This window comes from Neovison vison, chromosome 5 (genome assembly GCF_020171115.1).
Source record: "Neovison vison isolate M4711 chromosome 5, ASM_NN_V1, whole genome shotgun sequence".
Taxonomy (NCBI): Eukaryota; Metazoa; Chordata; class Mammalia; order Carnivora; family Mustelidae; genus Neogale; species Neogale vison.
Genome location: NC_058095.1, coordinates 78365557 through 78387465, shown reverse-complemented (window position 1 = coordinate 78387465; position 21909 = coordinate 78365557). Strand labels below are relative to the sequence as shown.

Here is a 21909-nt window from a genome sequence, read left to right as displayed (position 1 = left end):
GCCATACAGGATTCATCTAACCTGAGGGTTTGACACAGGTACAACAGCACGGCTTAATTCTGGAGCCAGGAGATGTTCTGCTCTGTGGCTCAGGGACCACATGTTGTATTATAAGTTGGTATTCCAGAACAGGCCTCTGAGGACAGATACCTGAACACCTAATCAAGGGTTCCAATGAAGTCCTAGTGGCATGTCAGGTTCAATCTTATGACACAGGTCCATTGACTTGGGTGTCTGCCTGGATTCAGTTGATCAGGGTGTTTCAGAATGCGCATTTGCATCCAGAGTGGCCTCCAATATAGTGGTGGGATTAAGGGCCTTGCAGGTTTCTCCTAAATCCAGAGGATTTGGGCAACAGTGACAGGTACAGTTTCCTTGAGGATGGCAGGCACAGTCCTGTAGTGCGGCTCCAGATACCACATGTGGCATGTGAGCCATGGTTTTGGCAGGGAAGTCTGCAAACACAAATACGAGTTAGGGTTAGTGGCAAGGTGATTGCAGGCCCAATGCATAGACCTAGAGGGCAGCACCTCAGAAACTGTAAATCAGATTACTCAAAGGCGATAGCACAGGCTTTTGTATCTGGATTGTGTGTCCAGGATGGCCTCCAAATGCAGGTGTGGTCTCTTGGGTCCATGGCAGATTTTTCCTCTCTGCAGACATTTTTTTTTTTCGCTATTTGAAATCCAAGAGTGGTTTTAATGTATTGGCCGAGAAAAATAAACTGCAAAGTTCTGTGAGGACTTCTAAAAATTTACAAGAATAACAGATGGGCAGTTCTAATCAGACTGGGATGTTATCTTCCTCCCCCTTTTAAAAACGACAACATATACAGTCCCACAAAATACAATATAAGCTTTTTTTTTTTTTTTAATCTTGACTGCCAGAGATGCTCCTTTGTGATGTCTTCTGGTAAACAAATGGTTGGGCAAAACCCACAGCTGGTCTTCATTTCTTCAGGGGCTGGTAAACAGAAGCATTGGGATCGAGTCCAGAGGTGGTGGTCTCCACAAATTTGGAAGAGTAGTGGGGCGAAACGGGGCTCAGGTGGCTGGTGGCGGCACTGTAGGTTATGCTGGGCATGACGGCCATGACTTCAGCTATCTTCTGTTTAAGGTCCTTAATTTCCTGGTCTTTCTGAAAAATTTGTCCTTGCACGAACTTGAGCTGTCGTTTCGCATCCCCCAGTGCAGAGAACAGGTCCAGCTTGATTCTCGTCTCTGCATTCAGACTGTTCTCCAGGTGTTGTGTTTTATCTTGCATGGCCGAGAGGGCTGACATTAACACCTCAATATTCTTCTAATTTTCCCTATATTTCTGAAGCTCCTGAACTTTCAGTTCTAGTTCTCTGATCTGGTCTTCTTTCACCTTCACGTCCATCGTGAGCTTCTTTCCCTCTGCTTCTAATTCTCTGATCCGATTCTGTAAGGTTTTGGCGCACTCCCGCCTAGATGCGTCAGCAAATGCAATGGCCCAGGCAGCAGTAGCTTCAAGGAAACTTTGGCCATCACAGTTGTCAAAATCCTCCAGATTAGGAGAAACCTGCAAGGCCCCTGAGTCTATCCCAATATTGTCTGCTGCACTGGATGCAAATATGCATTCTGAAACACCCTGATTGCCTACATCAAGGCAACATCCAAGTCAATGGTCCTGAATCTGAAGATTGAACCTGACACGCCCCTAGTACCTCATTGGAACTTCAGTTAGGTTGTCAGGCATCTGTCCTCGGAGGCCTGTTCTAGAATACCAACTTATGATACAATATGTGGTCCCTGAGCCACACAACAGAACATCTCCTGTCTCCAGAAGGAAACCGTGATCTTCGACCTTTGCCAAACCCGCAGGTTAGGAGAAACCTACACGTCACTTTAGCGACCAGCACATTCTAAGAACTCCCTGGTAACCAACCAGCACTGTGGCCCATCTGCAAGAGATTCCATGTCAACTCAAGGCCTTGGTACTTCTCTCCAGAGCCTTCAGAACGATCCTGCCTTTTTCCTCAGCTGCAATGGTCTATGGAGGTGTGTTTTCCAGGCATCTCTGCGGGAGAGCTCTGCCACCCAAACGTTCCACATGATGGACCCTGAAGCAAACCAACCAGGCTCCACCTGTCCAGTGGAAGGAAACCTTGCTGTTTGGAGCATTTCACAAGCATCAGCATGGGAAATCCTCCAATGGCCTCTTGACGCCACCCCTCCATTGGTCGGTCATCATAGACACAAACTCCAGTGTAAGCAAACATCTGACATCGGCCCTTACTAAGGTGCTGGACATCTTGAATAAGCCACGGCACAATGGAACTACATTCTGCTTGACACTGAATTGAATCGTAGATTGTATTTACAATTCCATCCTCACCCTACTGGTCCCCGAGCCCTCCTGACAGAGGGAGGGCCACAATGTAGCATTCTCCCTTCGTTATAGAAAGAAGAAGATCCTGTTGAGTAGGGCCTGAAACCCCACATGAGGATCATTCTGCTTGGCCCTCAAGGGAACCCAATTTATAGGCTTCCCTGGCCACTAGTGCTGTGTCTGACAGATTCTGATCCTGACCTTGTGTCAGCCACACAGAGTTTGGGCCCCATATCTAGCATGTGGGATGGGCCATGACCCAAGTCCAGCATCTCTACGCATCATTGCTATTCAGGCACCTGACCCCAGAACTTTGATGGAATCCCTCCAAGTGGGGGAAACTGAACCCAATAGAGACCTCCTTCCATGGCAGGAAACCTGGCTACTTGGATGGGTGTCCAACCCTCAAAGTGGGAGCCAGCTCATTGGCCAATGAGACCACGCCCACTCCTGAGGGCCGCCCTGGGCACAAACAGGCATTGTGACCTTCAGACTGAGCATGCTCTCAAACAGCCTTCTCAGTTGCACCACCAGGTTCCCACATTTTAGTCCTGGTCTGCTCCAAGCCTAAATCCTGACCCTTAGTGGGATTTTACAGTTGCCCAGACCCAGAGCCCGTCTCTGGAATCCCTGTTGTGGGGCACCCCTTAGATGGAAACAGCACTCTTCCCTTCCCCGAAAAAGCCACCAAACTATGGAGAGCCACCAGGATCCTTAGAGCGGAAAAGTATCCCATGGAACCATGAGACCACACCTGCATTCCAAGGCCATCTTGGACACACAGTACAGATAGAAAAGCCTCTGCTACTGCCTGCCTGTCACCCTAAATACAGTTCCTGACGAGCTACCTTCTAGATCTACTCATTGGGCCTGTGATCACCTCACCACTAATCCTAACCCGAATTTGTGTTTGCACTTCTCTCCCCAAACCATGGCTCACATGCCCTCCAGAATAGGCTCTTTGGCCACACCACAGGACTGTGGCTGCCATCCTGAAGGAAACTGTGCCTGCCACTGCTGCCCAAACCTTCCAGCTTAGGAAAAACCTGCCAGGCCCCTGAGCCTACGCCAATATTGGCGGCTGCTCTTGATGCAAATGCACAGTCTGAAACAATCTGATCACCTCCATCCAGGTAGGCACCCAAGTAATGGTACTGAGTCAAAAGTTTGAACCTGACATGCAACTCGGACCGCATTGGAACCCCACATTAGGTATTCAGGCATCTGTCCACGGAGGCCTGTTATGGATAAGAACATAGTACAGCATGTGTTCTCTGGGTCACACAACAGAACATCTGTCCCCAGAAGGAAACTGTGCTCTTCTACCTGTGCCAAACACTCAGGGTCAGAGAATCCTGCATGGCACTTTAGCCACCATCACATTCTACGATCTCCCTGGTAACAAACCAGCATTGTGGCCCATCTGCAAGAGATTCCATGTCATCTACAGGGGTTGGTCCTTCGCCCCAGGGCCACCAGAACAAACCTGCCATGTTCCTCAGCTGCAATGGACAATGGAGGTGTGCTTTCCAGACATCCATGAGGCAGAGCTGTACCCAAACGTTTTTCATAAAGGACCTGGAGCCAAAAAACAAGTCTCCACCTTTGCAGTAGAAGGAAACCTTGCTCTTTGGAGAATCTCACAAGCCTCAGCATGGGAAATCGTCCATGGCCTCTTGACGCCACCCCTGCATTTGTCGGTCATCATTGAAACAAACTCCAGTGTAAGCAAACATCTGATTCTGCCTTAGTCAGGTACTGGATATCTCGAATAAGCCACTGCACATTGGAACTGCATTCCACTTGGCACTGATTGAACCTTAGCTTGTGTTTACAATTCCACCCTCACCCTACTGGTCCCCAAACCCACTTGATAGGGAATTCTGGAGCCAAAATGCAGCATTCTGCCTTCCCCATAGAAGGAAGAAGAGCCTGGTCAGTGTGGCTGGAAAACCCACATGAGGATCAAACTGCTAGGCCCTCCAGGGCACCCCAATTTATAGGCTGCCCTTGTCACTAGTGCCACTAGATCCTGAGACCCAACCTGGTGTCAACCACCCAGAGAGTGGGGCCCATATCTAGCATGTGGGAGCGCTATGGCCCAAGCCATCATCTTTTCGCATCCTTGGTATTCAGGCACCTGTCCCCAGACCATTGCTGGAATCCCTGCCAATGGGGGAACCTCAGCCCAATAGAGAACTCTCCTTCCCCATGGCAGGGAACATGGCAGTTGGGATGGTTGTCCAACATTCAAAGTGGGAGCCAGCTGTATGGCCAATGAGAGCACACCCACTCCTGAAGGCCACCCTAGGCACAAACAGGCATTGTGACCTTCAGCCTGAGCATGCTTTCAAACAAGCCTTCTCAGATGCACCACCATGTTTCCGTATTGTAGGCCTGGTACGCACAAACTCCCAAATCCTAACCCTTTGTGGGATTTTCCAGGCGCCCACCCAGAGTCCGTCTCTGGATTACCTGTTCTGGGGCACCACTTAGATGGAAACAGCACTCTTCCCTTCCCTGAAAAAGCCACCAAACTATGGAGAGCCCCAAGTATCCTTAGAGCTGAAAGTATCCCATTGACACATGAGACCTCACCTGCATTCTGAGGTCATCCAGGACACACAGTGCAGATAGAAAAGCCTGTACTACCGCCTTCCAATATCCCTAATTACAGTTCCTGACGAGCTGCCCTCCAGGTCTATGCATTGGGCCTGTGACCACAACGCCAATAACTGTAACCCGAATTTGTGTTTACAGAGTTCTCTCCAAAAACCATGGGTAACATGCCCTCCAGGATGGGGTCTCTGGAGCCACACAATAGGACTGTGCTGCCAACACCCAAAACCGTGCCCATCACAGTTGCCCAAACCTTCCCGATTAGGAGATACCTGCAAGGCCTCCAAGCCCACCCCAATATTGTCAGCCGCTCTGGACATAAATGCGCAGTCTGAAACGCCCTGATCACCTACATCCAGGCAGACAGTTAAGTCAACGGTCCTGAGACAGACGATTAAACATGACATGCCCCTAGGACCTCTTTGGAACCGTGGGTTAGATTTTCAGGAATCTGTCTTCAGAGACCTGTTCTGGTATACCAACTTAAGATACAACATGTGTTACCTGAGCCACACAACAAAACATCTCCTGTCCCCAGAAGGAAACCGTGCTCTTCGACCTTTGCCAAACCCTCATGGTAGGAGAATCCTGCAGGTCACCTTAGCCACCAGCACATTGTAAGAACTCCCTGGTAACCAACCAGCATTGTGGCCCATCTTCAAGAGATTCCATGTCAACTCAAGGCTTTGGTACTTCTCTCCAGAGCCTTCAGAACGATCCTGCCTTTTTCCTCAGCTGCAATTGTCAATGGAGGTGTGCTTTCCAGGCATCGCAGCGGGAGAGCTCTGCCACGCAAACTTTGCACATGGGGGAACCATGCCTGATTGGACCAAACCAACCAAGCCGCACCTGTCCAGTGGAAGGAAACCTTGCTGTTTGGAGCATCTCACAAGTGTCAGTGTGGGAAATCCTCCAATGTCCTCTTGATGCCACCCCTCCATTGGTCGGTCATCATAGACACAAACTCCAGTGTGGGCATACATCTGACATCGGCCCTTACTCAGGTGCTGGATATCTTGAATAAGCCACTGCACAATGAAACTGCATTCCTCTTGGCCCTTAATTGAACCGTAGCTTGTGTTTACAATTCTATCCTCACCCTACTGGTCCACAAGCCCTCTTGATAGAAAATTCTGGAGCCACAACGCAGCATTCTGCCTTCCTCATTGAAAGAAGATCCTGTTGAGTAGGGCCTGAAACCCCACACGAGGATCAATCTGCTCGGCCCTCGAGGGAACCCAATTTATAGGCTGCCATGGCCCCTAGTGCTGTGTTTGACAGAGTCTGAGCCCCGACCTAGTGTCACCCACACAGAGAGCGGGCCCCATTTCTAGCATGTGGGATGGGCCATGGCCTAAGTCTGGCATCTCTAACCATCCTTGGTATTTAGACACCTGTCCCCAGACCATTGCTGGAATCCCTGCCAATGGGAGAACCTGAACCCAATAGAGACTTCCTTCCTCATGGCAGAACAGGCTCCTTGGATGGGTGTCAAACCCTCAACGTGGGACCCAGCAGCATGGCCAATGAGACCATGCTCATTCCTGATGGCCGCCCTGGGTACAAAAAGGCATTGTGACCTTCAGCCTGAGCATGTTCTCAAACAAGATCTCTCAGTTGCACCACCAGGCTCCTGCATAGCAGGCCTGGTACGCCACTAAGCCCAAATACTATCCCTTGGTGGGATTTTCCAGGTGCCCAGAGCGAGAGCCCATCTCTGGAATCCCTGTTTTGGGGTACCCCTAAGATGGAAAACAGCACTCTTCCCTTCCCCAAAAAAGCCACAACTATGGAGAGCCACCAGGATCCTTAGAGAGGAAATGTCTCCCATGGACCCATGAGACCTCACCTGCATTCCGAGGCCATCACGGACACACAGTACAGATAGAAAAGCCTGTGCTACCGCCTTCCAATCACCCTAATTATAGTTCCTGATGAGCTGCCCTCCAGGTCAATGCATTGGGCCTGTGACCACAACGCCAATAACCCAAAATCTAATTTGTGATGGCAGAGTTCTCTCCAAAAACTATGGCTCACATGCCCTCCAGGATGGGGTCTCTGGAGCCATACAATACGACTGTGCTGCCAACACCCAAAACCGTGCCCGTCACAGTTGCCCAAACCTTCCCGATTAGGAGATACCTTCAAGGCCTCCAAGCCCACACCAATATTGTCGGCTGCTCTGGACGCAAATGCGCAGTCTGAAATGCCCTGATCACCTACATCCAGGCAGAGAGCCAAGTCAATGTTCCTGAGTCAGATGATTGAACCTGACATGCCCCTAGGACCTCATTGGAACCCTAGGTTAGGTTTTCAGGCATCTGTCTTCAGAGGCCTGTTCTGGAATACCAACTTATGATATAACATGTGTTCCTTGAGCCACACAACAGAACATCTCGTGTCTTCAGGAGGAAACCGTGCTCTTCGACCTTTGCCAAACCCTCAGGGTAAGAGAATACTGCACGTCACCTTAACCACCAGCACATTGTAAGAACTCCCTGGTAACCAACCAGCATTGTGGCCCATCTGCAAGAGATTCCATGTCAACTCAAGGCCTTGGTACTTCTCTCCAGAGCCTTCAGAACGATCCTGCCTTGTTCCTCAGCTGCAATGTTCAGTGGAGGTGTGCTTTCCAGGCATTGCTGGGGGGGGGGCTCTGCCACCCAAACTTTCCACACGGGGGACCCTGGAACAAACCAACCAGGCTCCACCTGTACAATGGAAGGAAACCTTGCTGTTTGGAGAATCTCACAAGTGTCCAGTGGGAAATCCTTCAATGGCCACTTGATGCCACCCCTCCATTGGTCGGTCATCATAGACACAAACTCCAGTGTGAGCATACATCTGACATTGGCCCTTAATCAGGTGCTGGATATCTTGAATAAGCCACTGCACAATGGAACTGCAGTTTAAGAGAAACCTGCCAGGACCCTGAGCCTATGCCAATACTGGCGGCCGCTCTTGACGCAAATGCACAGTCTGAGACAACTTGATCACCTACATACAGGCAGACTCCCAAGTCAATGGTTCTGAGTCAGAAGATTGAACCTGACATGCCACTAGGACCGCATTGTAACCCCACATCAGGTTTTCAGGCTTCTGTCCTCGGAGTCCTGTTCTGGATTAAGTAGAGATGCAGGACTTGGGCCATGGCCTGTCTCACATGGAGACACACTCTTGTAGGAGTTAGTGGCGAGGTGATCACAGGCCCAATGCATAGGCCTGGAGGGCAGCTCATCAGGAACTCTAATTAGGGTGACTCGAAGGCGGTAGCACAGGCTTTTATATCTGGATTGTGTGTCCAGAATGACCTCAGAATGCAGGTGTGGTCTCATGGGTCCTTGGGGGAAATTTTCTAACAATCCTGGCATTTCCCCAAAGTTTGGTGTCTTTTTTGGGAAAGGGAAGAGTACTGTTTTCAGTATTAGGGGTACCCCAAAAGAGGGATTCCAGAGACGTGCTCTGGGTCTGGTCATCTGGAAATTCACAGCAAGGGTGAGAATTTGGGCCTAGGGACGTACCAGGCCTGCAATGTGGGATCCTGGTGGTGCAACTGAGAGGGCTTGTTTGAAAGCATGCTCAGGGTGCGAGTAATAATACCGGTTTGTGCCCTGGGCAGACCTCAGGAGTGGGCGTGGTCTCATTGTTCATGAAGCTGGATCCCACGCTGAGGGTTGGACACCCATCCCAACAGCCAGGTTGCCTGCCATGGGGAAGGAGGAGTTCTCTATTGTGCTTCAGGTTTCCCCATTGGCAGGTATTCCAGCAAAGGTCTGGGGACAGGTGCCTGAATACCAAGGATGGGTAGAGATGACGGACTTGAACCATGACCGGTATCACATGCTGGATATAAGGCCTGCTCTCTGGGTGGCTGACACATGGTCCGGGCTAAGGCTCTGTCAGACACAGCACTAGTGGCCAGGGAGGCCTATAAATCGGGCTTCCCTCGAGGGCTGAGCAGATTGATCCTCATATAGGGTTTCTGGGTAGACTCACCTGGTCCTTCTTCATTCTATGGGGCAGGCAGAATGCTGCGTTGTGGCTCCAGAATTTCCTCTCAAGACGTTTTGAGGACCAGTAGGGTGAGGATGGAATTGTAAACACAAGCTACGGTTGAATTCACTGCCAATGGGAAGGCAGTTCCAATGTGCAGAAGCTTATTCGAGATATCCAGCACCAGAGTAAGGGTGGAGGTCAGATGTTTGCTCACACTGCAGTTTGTGTCTATGATGACCGAAAAATGGAGGGGTAGCGTCAAGAGCCCATCGAGGATTTCCCACGCTGAAGATATGAGATACTCCATAAAGCAATGTCTCCTTCTACTGACAGATGGAGTCTGATTCGTTTGCCCCAGGGTCCTCATGTGGAATGTGTCGGTAGCAGAGCTCTCCGATGCCTGGAAAGCACACCTCCATTGACCCTTGCAGCTGAGGAACATGGCAGAATTGTTCTGTTGGCTCTGAGGCGAATTCCCAAGTTCTTGAGTTGACATGGAATCTCTTGCAGATAGACGATATGCCGGTTTTTTACCAGGGAGATCTTAGAATGTGCTGGTGGCTTAGGGGCTGTGTAGGATTCATCTACTCTGAGGGTTTGACACAGGTCTTAGAGCACAGCTTCCATCTGGGGACAAGAGATGTTCTGTTGTTGGTCCCAGGGACCACATGTTGTATCATAAGTTGGTATTCCAGAACAGGCCCCTGAGCACAGATGCCTGAAAACCTAATCAAGGGTTCCAATGAGGTCAATGGGGCATGTCAGGTTCAGTCTTCTGATTCAAGAGCATTGACTTGGCTGTCTGCCTGGATGTAGGTGAACAGGGCGTTTCAGACTGCGCATTTGCTTCCAGAACAACCACCAATATTGGGGTGGGCTCACGGGCCTTGAGGGCTCTTCTAATCTGGGAGGTTTGGGCAACTGTGATGGGCACAGTTTCCTTGGGGATGGTAAGCACAGTCATGTGATGTGGCTCCAGAGACCACATGCTGGAGGGCATATGAGCCATGGTTTTGGGAGAGAAGTCTGCACACATAAATTCAGGTAGTGTTAGTGGAGAGGATCACAAGCCCATTGCATAGACCTGGAGGGCAGCACCTCAGGAACCATAATTAGGGTGACTGGAAGGTCGTAGCACAGGATTTTCCATCTGGATTTTGTGTCCGGGATGTCCTCGGAATGCATGTGTGCTCTTATGGGTCCATGGGATACTTTTCTTCTCTAAGGATCCTGGTTGTTCTCCATAGTTTAGTGGCTTTTTAGGGTAAGGAAAGAGTGCCATTTTCCATCATAGGGGTGCCCCAAAACAGGGATTCCTGAGACGGGCTCTTCGCTTGGGTGCCTGGAAAATCCTAGAACTTGTTAAGATTTCCGCCTAGGGGTGTACTAGGCCTGCAATGTGGGATCCTGGTGGTGCCACGAGAGGGCTTGTTTGAAAGTATGCTCAGGCTGAGGGTCACAATGACTGTGCCCAGGGTGGCCCTCAAGAGTGGGCGTGGCCTTATTGGCCATGCAGCTGGATCCCACATTGAGGGTTAGACACCCATGCCAACAGCCAGGATTCCTACATGGGGAAGGAGGAGTTCTCTATGGTGCTTCAGATTCCCCTATTGGGCAGGGATCCAGCAATCGTCTGGGGACATGTGCCTGAATAGCAAGGATCAGCAGAGATGATGGACTTGGGCCATGGCTGGTCTCACATTCTGGATATGTGGCCCATTTTCTGAGTTGCTGACACATGGTCAGGGCTCAGGCTCTGTCAGACACAGCACTACTGTCCAGGGCAGCCTATAAATCGGTTTCCATCAAGGGCCGAGCAGGTTGATCCTCATGTGGGGTTTCAGGGCAGACTCACCAGGCAATTCCTCTTTCTTTGCAGAAGGCAGAATGCTGTGTTGTTGCTCCAGAATTCCCTATCAAGTCGGCTTGGGTATTAGTATGGTGAGGATGGAATTGTAAACACAAGATATGGTTAAGTTCAGTGCCAAGCGGAAGGCAATTCCAATGTGCAGCGGCTGATTCAAGATATCCAGGACCTGAGTAAGGGCACATTTCAGATGTATGCTCACACTGAAATTTGTGTCTATGTGACAGAAAAATGGAGAGGTGTCTTCAAGAAGCCATGGATGATTTCCCACGCTGAGGTTTGTGAGATGCTCCAAACAGCAATGATTCCTCCTACTAGACAGGTGGAGTCTGGTTTATTTGCTGCAGTGTCCCCCATGTGGAATGTTTTTGTATTAGAGCTCTCCCGCATGGATACCTGGAAAGTACACCACCATCGACTCTTGTAGCTGAGGATATGGCAGGTTCGTTCTGGTGGCTCTGGGGCAAAACACCAAGGCCTTGAGTTGACTTGGAATCTCTTGAAGACTGGCCACAATGCTGATTTGTTACCAGAGAAATCTTAGAATGTGCTGGTGGCTAAGGGGGCGTACAGGATTCTCCTAAACTGAGGGTTTGGCACAGGTCGAAGAGCACAGTTTCCTTCTGGCGACAGGAGATGTTCTGTTGTATGGATCAGGGACCACAGGTTTTATCTTAAGTTGGTATACCAGAACAGGGCTCTGAGGAAAGATGCCTTAAAAACTAATTGAGGGTTCCAATGAGGTCCTAGGGGCATGTCAGTTTCAAACTTCCGACTCAGGACCATTTAATTAGCTGTCTCCCTGATGTAGGTGATCAGGGTGCTTCAGACTGCGCATTTTCCTCCAGAGCAGCCTCTAATATCGGGGTCGCTCAGGGGCCTTGCAGGCTTCTCCTAATCTGGAGGGTTTGGACCACTGTGATGGACAGAGATTTCTTGGGGATGGCAGGCACAGTCCTGTGGTGTGGCTACAGAGACGCCATGCTGGAGGGCATGTGAGCCATGATTTTGGAAGTGAAGTCTGCAAACACAAACTCATGTTAAGGTTAGTGGCGAGGTGATCGCAGGGCCAACATATAGACCTGGAGGGCAGCTCGTCAGGAAATGTAAATCGGGTGACTCGAAGGTGGTATCACAGGCTTTTGTATCTGGATTGTGTGTCCTGGAAGGCCTTGGGATGCAGGTGTTGTCTCATGGTTCCATGGGAAATTTTTCCTCTCTAAAGATGCTGGCGACTCTCAATAGTTTAGTGGCTTTCTCGTTGAAGGGAAGAGTGCTGTTTTCCATCATAGGATTGCCCAAAACAGGGATTCCAAAGACGGGCTCTGGGTCTGGGTGCCTGGAAAATCCCACCAAAGAGTTAGGATTTGGGCCTAGGGGCATACCAGGCCTGCAATGCGGGATTCTGGAGGTGCATCTGAGAGCGTTTCATTGAAAGCATGCTCATGCTGAGTGTCACAATGCCTGCTTGTTCCCAGGGCGGCTCTCATGAGTGGCCGTTGTCTCCTTACCCATGCATCTGGCTCCCACTCTGAGGATAGGACACCCATGCCAACAGCCAGGATTCCTGCCATGGGAAGGAGGAATTCTCTATTGTGCTTCAGGTTCCCCCATTGGTGGGGATTCCAGCAAAGTTCTGGGGACAGATGCCTGAATACCAAGGATGCGTAAAGATGATGGATTTGGGCCATGGCCATTCTCACATGCTGGATATGGGCCCGGCTTTCTGAGTGGCTGACATGAGGTCAGGGCTCAGGCTCTGTCAGACACAGCACTAGTTCCCTCGAGGGCTGAGCAGATTGATCCTCATGTGGAGTTTCTGTGCTGACTCAACAGGCCATTCTTCTTTCTATGGCGAAGGCAGAATGCTGCATTGGGGCTCCAGAATTCCCTATCAAGAGGGTCTGATTACCAGGAGGCTGAGGATGGAATTGTAAACACAAGCTACGGTTAAATTCAGTGCCAAGTGAAAGGCAGTTCCAGTGTGCAGCGGCTGAACTGAATATCCAGCACCTAAGAAAAGGCCTATGTCAGGTGTTTGCTCATGCTGCAATGTGTGTTTAGGATGACCGACAAATGGAGGGGTGGTGTCAAGAGGCCATGGAGGATTTCCCACGCTGGGCTTAAGATGCTCCAAACAGCATAGTTCCTTCTACTGGACATGTGGAATCTGGTTTGTTTGTTCCAGGGTCCCCCATGTGGAAAGTTTGGGTAGCAGAGCACTCCCACATGGATGCCTGGAAAGCACACATCGATTGACCATTGCAGCTGTGGAACATGGCAGATTTGTTCTGTTTGCTCAGGGGCAAAGTTCCAAGGCCTTGAGTTGACATGGAGTCTCATGAAGATGGACCACAATGCTGGTTTGTTACCAGGGAGTACTTAGAATGTGCTGGAGGCTAAGGTGCATGCACGAATCATTTACCCTGAGGGTTTGACACAGGACTAAGAGCACGGTTTCTTTCTGTGGACAGGAGATGTTCTTTTGTGGGGCTCAAGGACCACATGTTGTATCATAAGTTGGTATTGCAGACGAGGCTTCTGAGGACAGATGCCTGAAAAACTAATCTAGGGTTCCTATGACATCCTAGGGTCATATCAGGTTCAATCTTCTGACTCAGTACCATTGACTCGGCTGTCTGCCTGAATGGAGGTGATCAGGGTGTTTCAGACTGTGCATTTGCATCCAGAGTGGCCTCCAATATTGGGGTTGCCTCAGGGGCCTTGCAGGTTTCTCCTAATCTGGAGGGTTTGGGCAACTGTGATGGGCCCTGTTTCCTTGGGTATGGCAGGCACAGTCCTGTGGTGCAGCTCCAGAGACCCCATGCTAAAGGGCATGTGAGCCATGGTTTTGGGAGAGAAGTCTGCAAATACAAACTCATGTTAGGGTTAGTGGCGAGGTCATCACAGTCCCAACATATAGAACTGGAGGGCAGCTCATCTGGAATTGTAAATCGGGTGACTCGACGGTGGTAGCACAGGCTTTTGTATCTGGATTTTGTGCCCAGGATGGTCTCAAATGCAGTTGAGGTCTCATGGGTCCATTGGAGATTTTTTCTCTCTAAAGATCCTGGATAATCTCAATATTTTGAGGCTTTCTTGTTGAAGGGAAGAGTGCTGTTTTCCATCTTATGGGTGCCCAAAACAGGGATCATCCAAAGATGGGATCATCCAAAGACGTCTCCCAAAGACGGGAGACCTGGAGGGAAGCTCGTCAGGAACTGTAATTAGGGTGACTGGAAGGCAGTAGCACAGGATTTGTATCTGGATTGTGTGTCCTGGATGGCCTCAGAATGCATGTGTGGTCTCATAGGTCCATGGGAGACTTTTCATCCCTAAGGATCCTGTTGGCTCTCCATAGTTTGGTTGCATTTTTAGGGAAGGGAAGCATGCTGTTTCCCATCTTAAGGGTGCCCCAAAACAGGGATTCCAGAGATAGGCTCTGGGTCTGGGCACCTGGAAAATCCCACCAAGAGATAGGGTTTGGGTGTAGGGGCATAACAGGCCTGTAATACGGGATCCTGGTGGTGCAACTGAGAGGGCTTGTTTGAAAGCATTCTACGGCTGAAGGTCACAATGTCTGATTGTGCCCAGGGCAACCCTCAGGGGTGGGCATGATTTCATTGCCCATGTAGCTGGATCCCACATTGAGGGGTGGGCACCCATCCCAAGAGCTATGTTTCCTGTCATGGGGAGAGAGGAGTTCTCTATTGTGCTTCAGGTTCCGCATTGGCAGGGATACCAGCAAAATTCTGGGGACAGGTGCCTGAACATGAAGGATGGGTAGAGATCACAGATTTGGGCCATGGCCGGTCTCACATGCTAGATATGGTGCCCGCTCTCTGGGTGGCTGACACTAGTCGGTGCTCAGGCTCTGTCAGACAGCACTAGTGGACAGGGAAGCCTATAAATCGGAGATCCCTCAAGGGCCTAGCAGATTGATCTTTTGTGGGGTTTCTGGGCATACTCATCAGGCACTTCTTCTTTCTATGGCGAAGGAAGAATGCTGAGTTGTGGCTCCTGAGTTCCCTATCAAGAGGCCAGGGGACCAGAAGGGTGAGGATGGCATTATAAACACAAGCTATGGTTCAATTCAATGCCTTTGAATTGGAAGGCAGTTCCAATATGCATTGGCTGATTTGAGATATCCAGCACCTGAGTAAGGGCGGATGTCAGATGTTTGCTCACACTGGACTTGGGACGATGGGACGATGGGACAATGGGACGATGGGACGATGATGACCAACAAAAGGAGTGGTGGCGTCAAGATGCTATGGAGGATTTTCTATGCTGAGGCTTGTGAGATGCTCCAACAGCAAAGTTTCCTTCTACAGGACAGGTAGTGTCTGGTTTGTCTCCTCCAGGGTACCCATGTGGAAAGTTTGGATAGCAGAGCTCTCCCACATGGATGCCTGGAAATCACACCTCCATTGACCCTTGCAGGTGAGGAACATGGCATGTGCGTTAATGTGGCTCAGGGGCGAAGTACCAAGGCCTTGTTTTGACATGGAATCTCTTGAAGATGAGTCCCAATGCTGGTTTGCTACTGGGGAGATCTTAGAATATGCCGGTGGCTAAGGTGCCGTGAAGGATTCTCCTACCCTGAGGGTTTGGAACAGGTCGAAGAGCATGGTTTCCTTCTGGGAACAGGAGTTGTTCTGTTGTTTGGCTCAGGGACCACATGTTGTATCAGTTGGTATTTCAGAACAGGCCTCTGAGGACAGATGCCTAAAAACCTAATTGAGGGTTCCAATGAGGTCCTAGGAGCATGTCATGTTCAATCATCTGACTTAGGAACATAGACTTGGCTGTATGCCTAGATGTAGGTGATCAGGTTGTTTCAGACTGTGCATTTGAGTCCAGATGACCACCAATATTGGGGTGGGCTCAAGGGCCATGCAGGTTTCTCCTAATCGGGAAGGTGTGGACAACTGTGACAGGCACAGTTACCTTGGGGATGGCAGCCAAAGTCCTGTGGTGTGGCTTCAGGGACCCCTTTCGGGAGAGCATGTGAGCCATGGTTATGAGAGTGAAGTCTACAAACACAAATTTGGGTTAGTGTTATTCGTGAGGTGATCACAGGTCCAATGCAAAGACCTGGAGGGCACCTCATCAGGAACTGTATTCAGGGTGACTGGAAGGTGGTAGCACAGGCTTTTCTATCTGAAATGTATGTCCACGGTGGCCTAAAATGCAGGTGTGGTCTCATGGGTCCATGGGAGACTTTTCCTCTCTAAGGATCCTGGTGGCTCTCCATAATTTGGTGGCTTTTTCGTAGAAGGGAAGAGGGCTGTTTTCTATCTTAGGGGTGCCCCAGAACAGAGATTCCAGAGACGGGCTTTGGTTCTTGGTGCCTGGAAAATCCCACCAAGTGTTAGGATTTGGGCCTAGTGGAGTACCAGGCCTGCCACGTGGTATGCTGGTGGTGCAACTGAGGGGGCTTATTTGAAAGCAGGCTCAGGCTGAGAGGCACAATGCCTGTTTATGCACATGGCGGAGGTCAGGAGTGGTAGTGGTCTCTTTGGCCAGGCAGCTGCCTCCCACTGCGACGGTTGGACTCCCATCCGAACAGCCAGGTTTCCTGCCATTAGGAAGGAAAATTTCTCTATTGTGCTTCGGGTTCCCCCATGGCAGGTTTTCCAGCATAGGTCTGGGGACAGGTGCCTGAATACCAAGGATGGGTAAAATTGATGGACGTGGGGCATGGCGGGTCTCATATGCTGGATATGGTGCCCACTCTCTAGGTGGCTGACACCTGGCCAGGGTTCTGGCTCTGTGAGACACAGCACTAGTGGCCAGTGCAGCCTATAAATCGGGGTTCCCTTGAGGGCCGAGCAGATTGATCCTCATGTGGAGTTTCTGGGCAGACTCACCAGGCACTTCTTCTTTCTATGGGGAAGGCATAATGTCGTGTCTTGGCTCCAGAATTATCCATCAAGAGGTCTTGGTGCCAGTAGGGTGAAAATGGGATTGTAAACACAGGCTATGGTTCAATTCAGTGCCAAGCGGAAGACAGTTCCAATGCGCAGAAGTTGATTCGAGATATCCAACACCAGAGTAAAGGCGGATGTCAGATGTTTGCTCACATTGGACATTGTGTCTATGTTGACCGACAAATGGAGGGGTGGCATCAAGAGGCCATGGAGGATTTCCCACGCTGAGACTTGTGAGATGCTCCAAACAGCAAGGTTTCCTTCTACTGGACAGGTGAAGTCTGGTTTGTTTGCTCCAGGGTCCCCCATTTGGAAAATTGGGTAGAAGTGCTCTCCTTTATGGATGACTGGAAAGCACACTTCCATTGACCACTGCAGCTGAGGACCATGGTAGGTTCATTCTGGTGGCTCTGGGGAGAAGGAACAAGGCCTTAAGTAGACTTGGAATCTCTTACAGATGGGCCAAATGCTGGTTTGTTACCAGGGAGATCTTAGAATATGCTGGTGGCTAAGGTGCCATGCATGATTCTCCTACCCTGAGGGTTTGGCCCAGGTCGAAGAGCACGGTTTCCTTCAGAGGACAGGACATGTTCTGTTGTGTGGCTAAGGGGCCACATGTTGTATCGTTAGTTGGTATTCCAGAACATGCCCCTGAGGATAGATGCCTGAAAACATAATCTAGGGTTCCAATGAGGTCCTATGGGCATGTCAGGTTCAATCTTCTGACTCAGGAGCATTGACCTGCTGTCTACCTGGATCTAGGTGATCAGGGTGTTTCACAATGTGACTTTGCCTCCAGAGCTGCTGTCAATATTGGGGTGGGCTCAGGAGCCTTATAGGTTTCTCCTAATCTGGAAGGTTTAGAAAACTGTGACAGGCACACTTTCCTTGGGTTTGGCAGGTACATTACTGTGTGTGGATCCAGAGACCCCATCCTGGAGGGCATTTGAACCATGCTTTTGAGAGAGAAGTCTGCAATCACAAATCAGGTTAAAGTTAGCGGAGAGGTGATCGCAGACCCAATGCGTAGACCTTGAGGGCAGCTCGTCAGGAACTGTAATTAGGGTGACTGTAAGACGATAGCACAGGATTTTCTATCTGAATTCTATGTCCAGGGTTGCCTCAGAATTCAGGTGTGATCTCTGGGGTCAATTGGAGACTTTTCCTCTGTAAGGATCCTGGTGGTCCCCACAGTTTGGTGGCTTTATCAGGGAATAGAAGAGTGTTCTTTTCCATCTTAGGGTTGCCCCATAACAGTGATTCCAGAGACGGTCTCAGATCTGGGCACCTGGAAAATCCCACCAATGGTTAGGATTTGGGTCTAGGGGCATACCAGGCCTGCAATACAGTATATTGTTGGAGCAATTGAGAGGGCTTCTTTGAAAGCATGCTCAGGATGAGGGACACATGCTTGTTTGGGCCCACAGCGGTCCTTAGGAGTGGGCGTAGTCTAATTGGCCATGCAGCTGTCTCCCACTTTGATGGTTGGACACCCATCCCTGGTTTCCTGGCCTGGTTTCCTGCCACGGGGAATGAGGAGTTCTCTATTGGGCTGGAGGTTCATCCATTGGCAGGGATTCCAGAAAAGGTCTGGGGACAGGTGCCTTAACACCAAGGATAGGGAGAGATGACGGATTTGGTCCATGGCCAGTACTGCATGCTAGATATGGGGCCCAATCTCTGTGGCTGACACTAGGTCGGAACTCAGGCTCTGTCAGACACAGAACTAGTGATCAGGGCAGCCTATAAATCGGGGATCCCTCGAGGGTGAGCAGGTTGATTCTCATGTTGGGTTTCTGAGCAGATTCACCAGGCACTTCTTCTTTCTATGGGGAAAGCAGAACACTGCGTTGTGGCTCCAGATTTTCTTAACAAGAGGGTTTGGGGACCACTAGGCGAGGATGGAATTGTAAACACAAGCTACGGTTCAATTCAGTGCCAGCAGAAGGCAGTTCCAATGTGTAGCAGCTTAATCGAGATATCCGGCACCTGATTAAGGACGGATGTTAGATGTTTGCTCACAGTGGAGTGGACCGACAAATGGAGGGGTGGCATCGAGAGGCCATGGAGGATTTCCCACACTGAAGCTTGTGTGATGTTCCAAAAAGCAATGTTTCCTTCTACTGGACAGGTAGAGTCTGGTGAATTTTCTCCAGGATCCCCCATGTGGAAAGTTTGAGTAGCAGAGCTCTCCCGCATGGATGCCTGTACCACACACCTCAATTGACCATAGCAGTTGAAGAACATGGTAGGTTTGTTCTGGTGGCTCGGGGGCCAAATACCAAGGCCTTGAGTTGACATGGAATCTCTTGGAGAATGGCCACATTGCTGGTTTCTTACCAGGGAGATCTTAGCATGTGCAGGTGGCTAAGGTTCCGTGCAGGAGTCTCCTACGCTGACAGTTTGGTACAGGTCAAAGGGAAGGTAACATTCTGGGAACAGGAGATGTTCTGTTGTGTGGCTCAGGGACTACATATTGTATCATAAGTTGGTATTCCAGGAAAGGCCCCTGAGGACAGATGCCTGAAAACCTAACCTGGGGTTCCAAAGAGGTCCTAGGGACATGTCAGGTTTATTTTACTGACTCAGGACCATTGACTTGGTTGTTGCCTGAATGGAGGTGATCTTGTTGTTTCAGAATGTGCATTTAATTCCAGAGCAGCTGCCAATATTGGGGTGGGCTCAGGAACCTTGCAGGTTTCTCCTAATGGAAGATTTGGTCTACTGTGACGGGAACAGTTTCCTTGGGGATAGTAGGCACAGTCCTGTGGTGGATCCAGAGACACCATCCTGGAGGGCATGAGAGCCACTGTTTTGGGAGAGAAGTCTGCAAACACATTCAGGTTAGGGTTATCGGTGAGGTGATCTCAGGCTTAATGCATAGACCTGGAGGGAATCTTGTCAGGAACTGAATTTAGGGTGGCTCTAAGGTGGTAGCACAGCTTTTCTATCTGGATTGTGTGTCCAGGATGGCCTCAGAATGTAGGTGTGGTTTTATTGGTCCATGGGAGACTTCCTCACTAAGGATCCTTGTGGATCTCCATAGTTTGTTGCTTTATCGAGGAAGGGACTAGTGCTGTTTTTCCATCTTAGGGGTGCCCACAAACAGGGATTCCAGAGACAGGTTCTGTGGCTGGGCGCCTGGAAAATCCCACCAAGTGTTAGGATTTGATCCAAGGGGCATACCAGGCCTACCAAGTAGGATCCTGTTGGTGCCACTGGGAGGGATTGTTTGAAAGCATGATCAGGCTGAGGGTCAGCATGCCTCTTTCTGCCTAGAGAGGTCCCCAGGAGTGGGCATGGTCTCATTGGCTATGCAGCTGGCTCCCACTCTGAGGGTTGGACAACCATCCCAACAGCCAGATTTCCTGCTTTGGGGAAATAGTTCTCTATTGTGCTTCAGGTTCGCCCATTGGCAGGGATTCCAGCAAAGGTCTGGAGACAGATGCCTGAATACCAAGGATGAGTAGAGATGACAGATGTGGGCCTTGGCCGATCTCAAATGCTGGATATGGGTGCAACTCTCTGGGTGGATGGCACGAGGTCGGGGATCAGGCTCTGAGACACACAACACAAGTGGCCAGTGAAGACTATAAATTGGGGTTCCCTCGAGGCCCGAGCAGATTGATCCTCATGTGGGGTTTCTGGGCAGTCTCAACAGGCACTTCTTCTTTATATGTGGAAGGCAGAATGCTGCATTGTGGCTCCAGAATTCCCTATCAAGAGGGCTTGGTAACCAGTAGGGTGAGGGTTATATTGTAAACACATGCTACAGTTAAATTCAGTGCCAAGCGGAAGGCAGCTCCAATGTGCAGTGGCTTATTCGAGATATCCAGAACACGAGTAAAAGGCGGATGTCAGATGTTTGGTCACATTAGAGTTTGTATCTATGATGGCCAACAAATGCAGGGGTGGCGTCAAGAGTCATGGAGGATTTCCCAAGCTGAGGCTTGTGTGATGTTCCAAACAGTAAGGTTTTCTTCTACTGAACACATGGATTCTGGTTTGTTTGTTCCAGGGTCCCCCATCTAGAAAGTTTGGGTAGCAGACCTCTCCCACATGGATGACTGGAAAGCACACCTCCATTGACTATTGAAGCTGAGGAACATGGCAGGTTTGTTCTGGTGGCTCTGGGTGAAGAACCAAGGCCTTGAGTTCACATAGAATTTCTTACAGATCAATCACAATGCTGGTTTGTTACCAGGGAGATCTTAGAATGTGCTGTTGGCTAAGGGGCTATGCAGGATTCTCCCACCCAGAGTGTTTGAAATAGTTCAAAGAGCATGGTTTCCTTCTGGGGACATGAGATGTTCTGTTGTGTGCCTCAGGGACTACATGTTGTATCATAACTTGGGATTCCAGAACAGGCCCCTGAGGACAGATGCCTGAAAACCTAATCTAGGGTTCCAATGGGGTCCCAGGGGCATGCCAGGTTCAATCTTCTGACTCAGGACCACTGACTTTGGTGTCTGCCTCGATGGAGGTGATCAAAGTGTTTCAGACTATGCATTTGCGTCCAGAGCGGCCTCCAATATTGGGGTTGGCTCAAGGACCAGGCAGGTTTCTCCAATCTGGAAAGTCTGGTCAACTGTGACGGGCAAGGTTTCCTTGGGGATGGCAGGCACAATCTTGTGGTGTGGCTCCAGAGACCCCATCTGGGAGGGATTGTGAGCCATGGTTTTGGGAGAGAAGTCTACAAACACAACCTCAGGATAGGGTTAGTGGCGAGGTGATCATAGACCTATGTGTAGACCTGGAGGGAAGCTCATCCGTAGCTGAATGAAATTAGGGTGACTGGAAGGTGGTAACACAGGTTTTTATATCTGTATTGTGTGTCCATGATGGCTTCGGAATGCAGGTGTGATCTCATGGGTCAATAGGAGATTTTCCCTCTCTAAGGATCCTGGCAGCTCCCAATCCTTTAGTGGCTCTTTCAGGAAAGGAAGAGTGCTGTTTTCTATCTTAGGGTTGCCCAAAATTGGGATTCCAGAGACAGGCTCTGGGTCTTGGTGCCTGAAAAATCCCACCATGGTTAGGCATGGGCCTAGGGACTACCAGGCTTCAAAGCAGGATCCTTGTGGTGCAACTGAGTGTGCTTTCTTGAAAGCATGCTCAGGCTGAGGTTCACCATGCCCATTTGTG

At 50.0% G+C, this 21909-nt stretch overlaps 1 pseudogene; it reads right to left on the bottom strand.

Moving 5' to 3' along the window:
* Positions 1-873: 873 nt before the first annotated feature.
* Positions 874-1395, bottom strand: LOC122907810 (annotated as a pseudogene).
* Positions 1396-21909: the final 20514 nt, after the last annotated feature.